The sequence below is a fragment of the Nicotiana tabacum genome, chromosome 9, assembly GCF_000715075.1.
Source record: "Nicotiana tabacum cultivar K326 chromosome 9, ASM71507v2, whole genome shotgun sequence".
NCBI lineage: Eukaryota > Viridiplantae > Streptophyta > Magnoliopsida > Solanales > Solanaceae > Nicotiana > Nicotiana tabacum.
The window spans coordinates 2,191,184-2,201,909 of NC_134088.1; positions in this window are offsets into that span (position 1 = coordinate 2,191,184).

Here is a 10,726-nt window from a genome sequence, read left to right on the forward strand (position 1 = left end):
AAAATAGCCAGCATTTCCAAAGCAGTAGCCACTATTTTGCTGCAACGTGAAAAGTTCCAGCATAATATACTGGAGATTGGTGTACATGTATATGAACTTTTAGAATATTATGCTGGAACTTCAACACACGGAAAGTTCCACAATAATATACTAGAGATTGAAAAGCACAAAACACGGGAGTTAGTTGCTCGACCTCAAAACAGAAAGGTGATTGGAGTCAAATGGGTGTATATAACTAAGCTTAATGTTGATGGCTCAATCAACAAGCATAAAGCTAGGCTCGTGGTCAGAGGATATGCTCAAATATTCGGTGTGGACTACTCAGATACCTTCGCATCAGTAACGAGACTTGACACTATTAGGCTGTAACGACCCGATCGGTCGTTCCGAGAGTCTTAACCTCGTTTCCCTCATTTCTACTTCATTTTGTGTGGTTCCGCTCTTTTATGTTGTGTTGGGTTGGTTGGCTCGGGTTCGGAATGATTATAGAGAGAAATGAGACACTTAGTCTCTTAAGTTGATTATAAAGTTGAAAAAGTCAACTGGAAGTTGACTTGTGAGTAAATGATCTCGGAACTTGGTTTTTATGGTTCGTATAGCTTCGTGATGTAATTTGACACTTAGGAGAGTGATCAGAATGTATTTTGGAGGTCCGAGATAGATTTAGGCTTGAATTGACGAAATTGAAATTTTGGTATTTTGCGGTTGGTAGTGGAAAGATATAGGGGTCGGAATGGAATTCCGGAAATTGGAGTAAGTCCGTTGTGTCATTTGGGACGTGTGTACAAAATTTCAGGTCATTCGGACGAGGTTTGATAGACTTTTTGATCGAAAGTGGAATTTAGAAGTTTTGGAAATTCTTAGGCTTGAATCCGAGGGTGATTTGATGTTTTGATATTGTTTTTAGCATTTCGAAGGTTGGAAAAAGTTTTAATGATGTTATGGGGTGTGTTGGCATGTTTGGTTGAGGTCTCGATGGCCTCGGGCGAGTTTCGGGTGGTTAACGGATCAAATTCTTGTTTTGGGTAGTTGCAGATTTTCTGGTATTTTGTTGCAGAAAAAGTGTTCTTCGCGTTCGCGATGGGGGCTCACATTCATGAAGGTATGGTCAGTCAAAGGAACACGAACGCGAGGAGATGGATGCATTCGCGAAGAGGAAAGTGGAGCAGCTGGGTCCCCTGGTAGTTGTTCATCGTGTTCGCGAAGGCTTGGACGACTGAGGCTTCGTGTTCGCGTGAAGGATGTCGCGTTCGCGAAAGGGTAATATTTGGTTTCTAAATTTTTTGCTTCGCGAACGCAAGGCTTTGACCGCGTTCGCTAAGAAGAAATTATTGCCTGGGCAGAATGTTTAAATAGTTGCCTTCGCGATTTTTGGTCCATTTTCCACCATTATTGAGTGATTTTGAAGCTTTTTGAAAGGGAATGAATAGGGAATTGAAGGGAAACACTTGGAGGTCATATTTTTAAAGTCAATACTCGATTTTATGATGATTTATACCTAATTAGGCATGAAATTAATGGGATTTAAAGCCTAAAGTTGGGGAATTAGGGCTTGAAATTGGAGAGTGTAAATTGGGAATTTGAGCGACTATTTGAGGTTCGATTTAGATGTTCTTAGTATGTATGGACTTGTGAGGGGATAAGTATTCTATTGATATAATTTTTGTCGGATTCCGAGACGTGGGCCCGGGGTCGGGTTTGGCCAATTTCAGGATTCATGATGTAATTTGATTATATTTGCATGGGCTTCGTTTCCTTAGCATATATTGATGTTATGAATCTGATTTTGAATAGATTCGAGGCGAGTTGAGGCCGAGTCGAGAGGAAAGGACGCAGCGGAGTAGGATTTTCGTCCGGTTTGAGGTAAGTAATGATTGTAAATATTGTCCTGAGGGTATGAAACCCCGAATTTCACATCGTTGTGCTACTTTGAGGTGACACACGCGCTAGATGATGAGCGTGGGGTCGTGCACCATTGGGGATTGTGACTTTGTCCGTCCCGTACGACTGCCAAGTCGCGCACTTGATTGAAAACTATTTGATATCATTGTGTTTTGGAAAGTATTGCTATATTTTTGGGCGGCATGCCATAATTGGGCCTCGTGTCAACTATTTTGGACCCTTATGGGGCTTTTATTACTATTTCTCACTGTTTTAACTTAATATTTTTACTCAGTCATGTTGTGTTTTACTGATTGCATGACTCAGCCTTAATTACTCAATTTTGATTCTATAAATAATATTTTGGGATGAACACCCTGTTTTACTGATTGTGCGAGTGGCTTGTGAGGTTGATGGCTGAGAAAGAGGCCGAGGGCCTGATTGTGAGGTTGATGATTGAGAGAGGCCGAGGGCCTGGTTGTGAGGATTATATATTTATGGATCGGGCTGCACGAAGTGTGTGTATATATATATATATATATATATATATATATATATATATATATATATATATTGGGTGAGAATGAGACAAGTGGATCGGGTTGCACGCCGCCTTGATATAGCGCTTGTGCTGTAGGAGCCCCTCCGGAGTCTGCACACCCCCAGTGAGCGCAGTCGACTATATATTATGGATCGGGCTGCACGCCGCAGCGGTTATTATATGGTACCTATTGAGCGTGAGTGCTGAGTGTGAGCGCTGATTGATGAGAGTTGAGTTTCGAGTGACTGAGAGGCTTGTCCGAGGGGCTGTATACATATATGAGTGATGCTTTGCCTGAGGGGCTTGTTTTTATGAAACTGTTGTTTTCACTCTTCTTTATGCTGAGCCTCTGTTGAAAATGTTGAACAAATGCTTTTAAACAACTTTCATATAAACTGGAGTTTTTACGAGATATTCAGAATTTAATCACTGATTTGGCTTTGTTATTTCCACTGAGATGTTTATGTTATGAGATATTTATGATTCATGTTAGCCTGAGGGGATGTACACGACATTTTGCTCGAGGGGCCGATTGTGATTTTCATCACTTTTATTATAAATTGTATTGAATCTCTATTTAAACTGTTGGAAAGAATCTTCAAATGATTTTTACCAACACCTGGATTTTATATGAGATGAGTGACTCATATTCTGATTTGAAAGCTTGTTGTGCTTACTGAGTTTATCTTGATATGGATTTATTGTTTCCCACTGCTCAGTCTTTATTTACTTTTATTACTTACTGAGTTGGCGTACTCACATTACTCCCCGCACCTTGTGTAAAGATTCAGGTATTTCTAAGCTTTCAGCAGCTTATGTGTATTTTCGGAGTTAGCAAGGTAGATGCACAACATTCGCAACCCTACCCTTCTCCTTCCTATCCTAGTACTTTATATTTCAGACTTAATTTGTGTTAAGCATACAATGTTGAGTTGTACTTAGTGGCTCATGACTAGTGACACAAAATTTGGGTTGTGCTAGTGTATTTTCGTACTGGTTTTCCGCATATTTCTGTTGATATATATATATATATATATATATATATATATATATATATATATATATATTACACATAGAAAATCTGAGACTTAAATCTGTTTTAGAAAAATGAATTATAAAAAAAACTCGATGCTGTAAATGTTGGATTGACTTGCCTAGTACTGTGATAGATGCCATCACGACTCGGGTGGTTTGGGGTCATGACAAGTTGGTATCAGAGCCTAGGTTACATAGGTCTCACGAGTCATGAGCAGGTTTAGTAGAGCCTCACGAATCGGTACGGAGACGTCTGTACTTATCCTCGGGAGGCTGCATAATCTTTAGGAAAACCTTCACATTCTTGAATTCTTATCATGCAACATTGATTTAGCTTGAAATGTAACCCTTGAAATTCCTTCCATGCGTTCGTATGCGCGCATGAGCACTCGGTATCAATTGTGCATCGACGGCTTGTGATTCTTTAATCGAGGGGTGAGATGTGATTTCTGTGTGTTGATGTTGGGCCAGTGTGGAGGACTTGAGGCCGGGATCTGCTTCTTGCTTAAGCACTGAGGTGTTGATCGTGTGAGCATGTGCTTTTGGATTTATATGTTCGAAAGTGTCCCTATTAGGGTAAGTGATGACTGGATAGCTACGTGATGAGTATGATGTAACTGCGAGATGTGTTCATATGATTTGAGTGAGACGAGAATGGTTTATTTGGGGGTAGCAAGGACTATCCGGTGCTTGATTTCCATCGTGATTTGATGTATAGCCCCGATTTGTGGGTGTGTTGAAGGATCTTTTCATGTTGTCTAGTTGGGAACTGAAGTAGATTTCATGTTTTGATATGAGTTCAGACTCAGGAAGATTCAGTGATTGCGTGATGTTTATGAAGGTGGAAGGGTATAAAGATATGTTAGTTTGAGGCGAAGCAGGTGGATTATCTCATGCGGAGTGTTTTGAAGTTTGTGTGGTCCCTATGTTATTTGTTGTAAGTCCTCTTTTACCAGTAAAATATGTGTAATGCGGTTTGAGTTTGGATCGTGTATGAGAGTGGGCTTGGCTATTACGAGGGTGAATGCGAGAATTGCAGAAGATTTGAAGTACTAGATGGTCTGTGTTGCACGAGCTTATGAAGGATTGAGTTTAATCTCACTATGGTATTATGACAGTAGTAGAGTATATGCATTATGAGTTATTGTGTGTACGGTGCATAGAGCAGGAATTTACTTGGTTGCATTAAAGTGGGGTTACTTCCAAAGGTGTTGGTGTTCCAATAGGGCATAGGAATTTACTTGGTTGCATTTGAGGTCCAATTTTGATGTTCTTGGTTTGTATGAACTCGTGAGAGGATAAGGATTCTATTGATATGATTTTTATCGGATTCCGAGAAGTGGTCCCGGGGGTTGGGTTTGGCCAATTTCGGGATTCTTGATGTAATTTGATTATTTTTGCATGGGGTTCGTTCCCGTAGCATATATTGATGTTATGAATCTGATTTTGAATAGGTTCGAGGCGAGTTGAGGACGAGTCGAGAGGCAAGGATACCTCGGAGTAGGATTTTTGTCCGGTTTAAGGTAAGTAATGATTGTAAATATTGTCATGAGGGTGTCGCGCCCCCTTTTTCTAAGGCGAAATCGGGTTCATGACATTTGGGAGGTCAACTCGTTCCCTCTTGGGAATTGGATTTTTTGGGTTGAAGAGTGTCCACCTAATGATTAAAGTGCATTAGGTCACTAAAGAAGAGTTCGAGTTGGAAAATCAGAGTTCGGGTAAGGGCTAGAAATAATCTCGAGTGGAAGGTGTTAGGCACCCCCAAGATCCACTAGTGTGGTTCCCGGCCATGTTACAATTGTGACTTTGAATAACAAGTAAGCAAATAGAAGTCTCAAGTAGAGAGGGGGTTTCATATAATATTGCGAGCAAGTTGAGAGTTTGACGAAAGTAAAGAAAGCAGAAATTTTAAAGAAATAGTTTGAGAATAAAATAAACAAATAAAGGAAAGGGGGTCCTAGGTTTACAAATAATATGGATCACATCAATGCAATACCCGGTAATCACTCCTCAAAAGAGGGGCTACACGTGGTATTAGCGCACCGGTCATCATATCCATATCTACCCTTCCCACCCCGTTAAGGTATTAAAGCATAAAATAGTATCGTTTCTTATTGCATACTATTATCCGTCCCAATCCTATCAGTCCCGGAGGCATTTGAGACTACTAATCCTAAAGGGGAGGGAGTTGGGGCTTTTCAGAGTTTTAAAAGGATAAAATGTCTAGGCGACAAACAAAACACATAAGCAATTAGAGGAAAAACAAATAGCAGTTAAGGCTTAAACAAGCCTCCTCACCCAGAGGAGCAAATATATAGCATGACTTCAAATACTGGTTATAGTTTGAATTAAAGCGTTAGGACATGCTGATTTATCACATATTTGTCAGATGAGGAGTTCGAATTAGTCTTGTCTGATTGTAGTTAATCAAAACTGACACAGTTAATTGATCACCTAATGGTTTGCCTAGGTGAGACCTATAGGCATGATATCTAACAACACTGATTTTAAAGAAAGGATTACTAATATTATAAACAAGAGTTCTGCAGATTGTAAACGATATTACTACTGATTTTAAACTCAGAGATGGAATAGCGAAACTGATTCAATTGATCTCCTATAAGCATGATTTTTAAGCGTTATTGGTTTTTAAATGATTGCAAAAATGCAAGAGTCCTATAGGCATGATATCTAGAATAAAGTTGATTATTATTAAACCTATGATTGTTTGCCTAATGACATGTCTATGCAGAAATGCAGAAACCCTATGATCATGATTTCTATATGCAAAAATGCAGAAACTTAGGGACATGATTTCTATATGCAGAAATGCAGAAACCTAGATACAGGATTTCTATATGCATAAATGCAGAAACCTAGATACAAGATTTCTATATGCACAAATGCAGAACTTATAGGCATAATTTCTAAGAAGCAGAAATTTTTAAGTAACCTATAGGCATGTTGTTTATGTGAATGCAGGAATCAGAAAATCCTATAGGCAAGTTATCTACCCCTTTGCATACATTCATCCCATCCCTTTCCACTAGCCATCCCCAATAGTTATGACAAATTATTACAGACCCGAATGACTCAGAAAAAAGGTAAAAATTACATCAGAAGTTCCAGCTACAACCAAACAACCTAATTAAGACTCAAAGTCCAACAATATGAGATAAACCAACTTCCAGGATCAGATTTCCAAAAGCTTTTCCCATATTTGGGATGTGTCAAAGTTCCTAAGAGTCTCAAAGGGGCTCCGGGCAGTGCTTACACCCCAAACACATTATAGAATTAAGATCATAGTACAGTGTGGAAGAGCCAACACTCAGATGTCCAAGTTCAGAGGGAACTCAAGGTCCCAAAGCAAGGCTCATAAGAGGGGTACAGAACTTAAGAGTCTAAGAGTAAGTGTAAGTACATAGGGGGGGGGATTAGGGAAAGCCATGACAGGTTGGTGGTCATGCCCAACAATTGGGAATGCTGGCACATCCCTGACCAGCCTGTTAGCCAAATCTTAGGAGTTAGGATCCATTGTGGATCAGGTTATGACCTGGGCAGTAATTTGGATATTGCCGGGCCAAGAACTTAACTCAAACACATAGAAGGGAATAGGGGTAGGGATTCACAATAGAAACAAATGCAAAGAAAGGACATACATAGTTTAATCACTGAACAACAATAGTAAAGTAGATAGGAATGCTGAAGCTATGAAGTAAACAAATAGGGGTAAGGCAGAAAATTAAACCAGAACATACCAGTTTCAGGGAAAACAAGTAAAAACAGTAGATTTGAAAGAGCCAAGTTGTAAGCAAAGCAATTCCAAAAGATCTCAAGCAAAGCAGAGTATTGAAAAAAGTATTGAATTCAAAGCAGTATTGTAAGTATTGAATTGAAAGTTTAAAGATTGGTAGTGTGAAGGTGTCGTGTATTGAACTCGAAGTGGTGTCAAAAGTGCAGAAGGGTAGTCCCTTTTATAGTGCAAAAAACGAGTAAGAAAGGTAAGGAAATAACTTTGAAATCAGTCTCATATGATCTCCCTTCAGTTAAGGGAGTTAATTTCAAACGGGTAGAATACAATTGAGGAAAGAAATTTGATTAAAATCTTTTCACAGTAGCATAAAAAGGGTAAATACATAGAGTTTATTTAAGGCAAAAGTCCATTGGTACTTGGTTTGTAAAGAAAAAGGAAAGGGAATCAATCAGACAGCCAGTAAAATCAACATTATAGGCTTAGTTCGAATGAACCAAGTCAGGAATAGGTAAAGAGGGTTCAATTAAAAGAAATCAGTAACAATCAGTCAGGACTTATTAAAAGGAATTCGAAATCAATCAATTAGTTGGTAAAGACCTTTTGAAAGAAGAGTTCTCATATATAAAAGCACACAAACATGTGAATCAAGAAGTTTATTTAGAAGAGAGTTTAATCAAAGAGAGGTTCAGAATCATAAGCAAGAAAGGTTGCAAGTCCCGTTTGTAGACTCACAATGAGTCTGAGAGTCTAGGGTCCCAAAGTGGAACCCTAATTTAAACACAAAAATCAAAATTGCCAAAGGAAACCCTAAATACTGGGGGTTTCAAGATGAATCAGACAATAGAGATGAGAAGGAAAGCCACTTGATAGAGGCTCAGAAGTCATTTCCAAAGACTTATGAGAAACAAACAGACACAATACACAGTTAAGAGCATGGAGAACACGTTTTGAGAAAAACTCAGAACTTAAACAAGTTCAGAAGAAAAAGTGATACAAACTTAGGCAAAAACATATGAATCATGCTTAGTAAGAAACACAAACATAGTCCAGTAAAGCCAACAACATCAAAGAACTCACAGTAAACACATATAGTAGAAGAGTAAGGAAAACATAACACGGATTAACATGTGAGTACAAGAGTAACGTGTATAGTAGAAAAAGGAAGTAGAAGAATAGTACATGCATAGTAAAAGAAGTCATACGAGCATAACACAGACAAACACACATAAAGAAAGAACAAAAAGAATCAGAAAGATGCTTTTGAAAAACCTTTCAGAAACCCTAAATCGAAATTAAACGATTTTGAAAAGAGAATTTGGGGAAAACCTTTAAAAAGTTCAATAGAACACAGACATTTTCCAGATCTAAGAAAATAAGCAAGTAAAGTATCTCGAATAGCTTAGGGTTTCAGAGAAAACCCTAGAAATGAGAAAGGTCTTAAGGAAAGTCAGATCCTAAGTCGAAAAGACTCATATTGCTTGAACATGCCGGGGTAATGGCCGGAGAAGCCATAGATCTACAGATCTGAGAAGGATCTGAAGAGAGCCATTGAAGTCGGGCTTCAAAACCTTTAATAGTTTAGGTCTGATGGTGAGAAAGGATGAGTACAGACCATCCATGGCCGGAGACGCCATGGATTCCGGTGGAAACATGGTGAGATAAGGTGGGAGACAATTAGGGTTTCAGAGAGGCTCGAGAGGATTTGAGAGATGAAGGGGTTCAAAGGCGACGTTTCAAGTGAAATGAATTAGGTCAAGGGAGTTTGGGAATTAAAAAGGAAAGGGTGAATTTCGGCAGTTGATCAAAATGATTAACGGCCTGGATCAAAGGGGAGTCGGGTGGTTTTTTTAATCGGGTCAGGGGTCGGGTAATTTGGGGATTGGGCTGGTTTAATTTTGGGGTGGAATTGGGTTAAATTGAGGGCCAAAATTGAAAGGTGAAAGGGCTGTAATTGAAATAGAAATGAGCTAAGTGTTAAATAGCCTATTTTACCTTTTTATTTTATAAAAATAGTAATAATAATTTTAAAAGAAAATTAAAAATACTGAGCCAACAAATACTATAAATATTAATTTAAAAATACTAGAAATAATTTTATAATTATAAAATGCTACTAATCGTGAAATAGGCTATAATTGCAATTACATGAAATTTGGCTTAAAAATACCAAATAGATTTGTACAAAATATACAAAAATCACATTAATTATATTTTGGTGTAAATATAAGAATAAAATAAGTTATTCACCATAATGATAAACTTGGGAATAATTATTGGATTTTGTACTGCTAAAAATAGACAATAAATTGATTTTAAAATCTTAAAAATTAGGAAACAAAATACCAAAACTCTTGGGCATGCTTATATATGTATGTACATGCTATTTTGAAAGTATTATGTATATAAAAATACATAGGAAAAAATTGGGTATCAACAATAGTCTCTCTTTACCCTGGAAGGATGAAAGAGTTGTCGGGTAAGGATATGATGGCCTATTTTGACCGAATGAAACGATTTTGAAGAGTTTTGACCGAGCTCTAGTTTCTGAGCTGCCTACGTATCTCTGGTATTACAGGAATCAGTCCATATATAGTTCAGGATCCATCAGCGGAGTATGCCGATGGAGATTATTGAAAAGCGGACGCGATGTTCAGGTTGAGAAAGGATGGTCAGAGTCTGATAGGTTGCGGGAACTGGAGTGGGATCGCTCCTGCTGAGACGGCTGTTGCTATCCGGTGTACCTGCGAATGAACAATACTAGCATATATATATTGTGCATAAATTTAAACGTGATGCAAGTTCCCGTTGGACCGTGAATGCTGTCTTTGGACGGTTAGGATAACGTCCTCGGACCATGATGTCCTGGGCCATGAAGCGTATGATAAAGGATTCGCAGGCTATGAAATGATGTTCTTGGGCTATGAGGATGATGCCTCCGAACCATGATGCCTTTGAATAATGATATGCAAAAGATAAAATGGGGTCCTCAAGCCATGACATGGCGTTCTCGGGCTATGAAAATGGTGCCTCCGAACAATGACGCCTTTGGATAATTTGGCGATCTTTCAGCCCATGAAAATGCAGAAAGTGGTGATCTTTCAGCCGATCAAGACGTAAATAAAGGGTGGTGGTATTTCAACCATGCAAGAGAAATAAGATGGCTGTATTTCAGGCATGCAAGAGAAATAGAGTGGTGATATTTCAGCCATGCAAGAGAAATAAGCTGGCAGTATTTCAGCCATGCAGATGGAGGTAGCGCTTAACCTCGGAGGTAGAAAGGTAGCCTTATGCAATGCAGGAGATGCAGATAGAGGTAGAGCTTAACCTCGGAAGGCAGAAAGGTAGCCTTATGCAATGCAGAAATGCAGATGGAGACAAAGCTTAGTCTCGGAAGGCAGAAAGGTAGCCTTATGCAATGTAGAAAATGCAGATGGAGATAGAGCTTAGTCTCGGAAGGCAGAAAGGTAGCCTTATGCAATGCAGAGAAATGCAGATGGAGGTAGAGCTTAACCTCG